A 5000-nucleotide genomic window follows, 5' to 3' on the forward strand; every position below is an offset into this window, starting at 1 on the left:
CTCTAAGAAGAAAAGTAATCGCTGACAGCACGAAGGATGTCACGCGACTAGTTAGCAGGCTAGAGTCTCGTTCGTTATCGGAATTAACCAGACAAATCGCTCCACCAACTAAGAACGGCCATGCACCACCACCCACCGAATCAAGAAAGAGCTATCAATCTGTCAATCCTTCCGGTGTCCGGGCCTGGTGAGGTTTCCCGTGTTGAGTCAAATTAAGCCGCAGGCTCCACTCCTGGTGGTGCCCTTCCGTCAATTCCTTTAAGTTTCAGCTTTGCAACCATACTTCCCCCGGAACCCAAAAGCTTTGGTTTCCCGGAGGCTGCCCGCCGAGTCATCGGAGGAACTGCGGCGGATCGCTGGCTGGCATCGTTTATGGTTAGAACTAGGGCGGTATCTGATCGCCTTCGAACCTCTAACTTTCGTTCTTGATTAATGAAAACATACTTGGCAAATGCTTTCGCTTCTGTTCGTCTTGCGACGATCCAAGAATTTCACCTCTAACGTCGCAATACGAATGCCCCCGCCTGTCCCTATTAATCATTACCTCGGGTTCCGAAAACCAACAAAATAGAACCGAGGTCCTATTCCATTATTCCATGCACACAGTATTCAGGCGGGCTTGCCTGCTTTAAGCACTCTAATTTGTTCAAAGTAAACGTGCCGGCCCACCGAGACACTCAATAAAGAGCACCCTGGTAGGATTTCAACGGGGTCCGCCTCGGGACGCACGAGCACGCACGGGGCGGTCGCACGCCTTCGGCTCGCCCCACCGGCAGGACGTCCCACGATACATGCCAGTTAAACACCGACGGGCGGTGAACCAACAGCGTGGGACACAAATCCAACTACGAGCTTTTTAACCGCAACAACTTTAATATACGCTATTGGAGCTGGAATTACCGCGGCTGCTGGCACCAGACTTGCCCTCCAATAGATACTCGTTAAAGGATTTAAAGTGTACTCATTCCGATTACGGGGCCTCGGATGAGTCCCGTATCGTTATTTTTCGTCACTACCTCCCCGTGCCGGGAGTGGGTAATTTGCGCGCCTGCTGCCTTCCTTGGATGTGGTAGCCGTTTCTCAGGCTCCCTCTCCGGAATCGAACCCTGATTCCCCGTTACCCGTTACAACCATGGTAGGCGCAGAACCTACCATCGACAGTTGATAAGGCAGACATTTGAAAGATGCGTCGCCGGTACGAGGACCGTGCGATCAGCCCAAAGTTATTCAGAGTCACCAAGGCAAACGGACCGGACGAGCCGACCGATTGGTTTTGATCTAATAAAAGCGTCCCTTCCATCTCTGGTCGGGACTCTGTTTGCATGTATTAGCTCTAGAATTACCACAGTTATCCAAGTAACGTGGGTACGATCTAAGGAACCATAACTGATTTAATGAGCCATTCGCGGTTTCACCTTAATGCGGCTTGTACTGAGACATGCATGGCTTAATCTTTGAGACAAGCATATGACTACTGGCAGGATCAACCAGGGAGCTGCGTCAACTAGAGCTGAGCAGCCGGCCGCCCGGGAGTGTGTCCCGGGGGCCCGCGCGAACACGCAAGCGTCCGCTCAATCATTCTGCAAACAGGAGGAGGCTGAGCTCCCCTGCACAATACACCTCGAAACCCTCTCAGGTCCCGGCGGCGCGCAGCGCCGTCCCAAGTACTTGGTCGGGTTCGAGAGAGGCGCAATCGCCCGGAGTTAGGCGAGTAGACGCTTTCGGTGCGACCACCCGTGCTCCCAACTGAGCTTGCCGCTGCCGACAGAGGCCCGGGAGCGTGCTGTCGTGGCATTGCCGGCGGGAGACAACACGCGCCACCTACGGTGACCGGCAGCTCCAACGCCAGCGCCACAGAAGGACAAAAGCCCCACTTGGGTGCCGAAGCGAACTCTCCCAGCACAGCGCACACGCCAACACATCCGCACAGCTGCGATACAAACCACCAGCGAGAACCGCTGGGGCGACCGAGCAGCAGACGGCGTCCGCGGCGCGAGCGCCGGGCGGCGGCGCATCCTCAACGCACACAGTCCTCAATCGGACCAGCACACTGCAGATGTCCACCGCGCTTCGCACCGGGCCCGCGAGGACCTACTTTGGCCGCACGGCGCCGCGCGCAGGGTGCGCCGGCGCGCAGCTGCGACGCCTGCCGCGTCCGTCGGCCGGCGCGCCTGCCACTGGCCGCCCCCCACCAGCCGGCTGTAGCGCGTGCGCCCACGCACCGCCGCGGCCAGCACGCCGGGAGGCGCCCCCTCACCGGCCGGGGACGGTCCCACCCAGCCACCGCCGCGTATCGCTTCACACCAGATGCCGTTCAGTTTCGTCGGCATGGTGGGTATCGCTGGAACAACCGGTTAGTACCTCAACCTATCGTCGCCATCACCGATTCACCCCTAGCGAGAACAACCGCACCACAACGGTTACCATTTCTTCATTTGCGTAACTTCACCAGAAAACGTAGGCGTCCATCGCCATTTGCAACTTCAACCATTATTGCATGCCTGTGTCAGGTGTCACGCCACACTACGTCTGCCCACATACACGCAACAAAATGTGCACGCCTAGACAATACGTGGAAGGGTGGCCCCCGTACGTATGCGATGTCCATTGCTCGAACGACTGTCAACCGGCTTCTGTAGCATGTCGCAGATATGGAACGCGCTGCACCATGCCATCACGGTGTGTGAGGAGAGACGACTAGGTCCGGAATACATCAACAGACAGCTCATGCTGATCGCCATCCACGGCGTCCGTTCCTCCCACACGTCTCTATGGCGTACCACACTGCAATCCAGCTCTCATAGGGAGACGACACGTAGCTGCGTGCACAATATTTGCACTGTATGGTCCGCCGTTTTTGGGCGCAGTCGTTGTACGGTCACACATGTGCCACGATGTATCATTCAGTACATAAGGACGAATGTGCAGTACAGATTGTTGGTTCACGCGTACGACATCAGCGGACAGTTGACACAGGCCGCACCACAACGTAGCCTGCGTACGTCGCATGCGAAGGGCATTGAACATGCAAACTTGTCACCAACCACCTTGCGAAGGCAGGGGGCAAGGTGGGGACGTGGGGAGAGGTGGGGGGGGGGGGGGGGGCGGCATGTACGCCCTGCTGCCATCCACATTACAGTGTACAGCAGGAGCATGTGGAAAGTCAGCAAGACTTGCAAGGTGTTTAACATGAAGCGATACACAGGGGAGCGGGCAGTGCGAGTAGCGAACTATATTGCGAGGGTTGCGGGTGGGCAACACTACACTAATTGAACGAGTCGTATAACAATTACAGAGCAGGTTTAGGCGACAACGTGGGTTACGATAGGCGACAACGTGGGTTACGTTAGGGGACAACGTGGGTTACGTTAGGGGACAACGTGGGTTACGTTAGGGGACAACGTGGGTTACGTTAGGGGACAACGTGGGTTACGTTAGGGGACAACGTGGGTTACGTTAGGGGACAACGTGGGTTACGTTAGGGGACAACGTGGGTTAGGTTAAGGCACAACATGGGTTAGGTTAAGGCACAACATGGGTTAGGGTTAAGGCACAACATGGGTTAGGTTAAGGCACAACATGGGTTAGGTTAAGGCACAACATGGGTTAGGTTACGGCACAACATGGGTTAGGTTAAGGCACAACATGGGTTAGGTTAGGGGACAACATGGGTTAGGTTAGGGACAACATGGGTTAGGTTAAGGCACAACATGGGTTAGGTTAAGGCACAACATGGGTTAGGTTAGGGGACAACATGGGTTAGGTTAGGGCACAACATGGGTTAGGTTAGGGGACAACATGGGTTAGGTTAGGGGACAACATGGGTTAGGTTAGGGGACAACATGGTTTAGGTTAGGGGACAACATGGGTTAGGTTAGGGGGACAACATGGGTTAGGTTAGGGGACAACATGGGTTAGGTTAGGGGACAACATGGGTTAGGTTAGGGGACAACATGGGTTAGGTTAAGGCACAACATGGGTTAGGTTAGGGGACAACATGGGTTAGGTTAGGGGACAACATGGGTTAGGTTAGGGGACAACATGGGTTAGGTTAGGGGACAACATGGGTTAGGTTAAGGCACAACATGGGTTAGGTTAGGGCACAACATGGGTTAGGTTAGGGCACAACATGGGTTAGGTTAGGGCACAACATGGGTTAGGTTAGGGGACAACATGGGTTAGGTTAGGGGACAACATGGGTTAGGTTAGGGGACAACATGGGTTAGGTTAGGGGACAACATGGGTTAGGTTAGGGGACAACATGGGTTAGGTTAGGGGACAACATGGGTTAGGTTAGGGGACAACATGGGTTAGGTTAGGGGACAACATGGGTTAGGTTAGGGGACAACATGGGTTAGGTTAGGGGACAACATGGGTTAGGTTAAGGCACAAACATGGGTTAGGTTAAGGCACAACATGGGTTAGGTTAGGGGACAACATGGGTTAGGTTAGGGGACAACATGGGTTAGGTTAGGGGACAACATGGGTTAGGTTAAGGCACAACATGGGTTAGGTTAGGGGACAACATGGGGTTAGGTTAAGGCACAACATGGGTTAGGTTAGGGGACAACATGGGTTAGGTTAGGGGACAACATGGGTTAGGTTAAGGCACAACATGGGTTAGGTTAAGGCACAACATGGGTTAGGTTAAGGCACAACATGGGTTAGGTTAGGGGGACAACATGGGTTAGGTTAGGGGACAACTTGGGTTAGGTTAGGGGACAACATGGGTTAGGTTAAGGCACAACATGGGTTAGGTTAAGGCACAACATGGGTTAGGTTAGGGGACAACATGGGTTAGGTTAGGGGACAACATGGGTTAGGTTAGGGGACAACATGGGTTAGGTTAAGGCACAACATGGGTTAGGTTAGGGGACAACATGGGTTAGGTTAAGGCACAACATGGGTTAGGTTAGGGGACAACATGGGTTAGGTTAGGGGACAACATGGGTTAGGTTAAGGCACAACATGGGTTAGGTTAAGGCACAACATGGGTTAGG

General features: G+C 54.1%; 1 non-coding gene across 1 annotated transcript in view; it reads right to left on the reverse strand.

The window, feature by feature from the left end:
* The window catches only part of LOC124729102, a 1909-nt gene extending 415 nt beyond the window's left edge, over positions 1 to 1494 (reverse strand). The window contains exon 1 of the ribosomal RNA XR_007007535.1: positions 1 to 1494. This exon is cut by the window's left edge and continues 415 nt beyond it. This is a non-coding gene — a ribosomal RNA (small subunit ribosomal RNA).
* Between the last annotated feature and the right edge of the window lie 3506 nt (positions 1495 to 5000).

Source organism: Schistocerca piceifrons, unplaced genomic scaffold (assembly GCF_021461385.2).
Source record: "Schistocerca piceifrons isolate TAMUIC-IGC-003096 unplaced genomic scaffold, iqSchPice1.1 HiC_scaffold_1192, whole genome shotgun sequence".
In the NCBI taxonomy this organism is placed as follows: Eukaryota; Metazoa; Arthropoda; class Insecta; order Orthoptera; family Acrididae; genus Schistocerca; species Schistocerca piceifrons.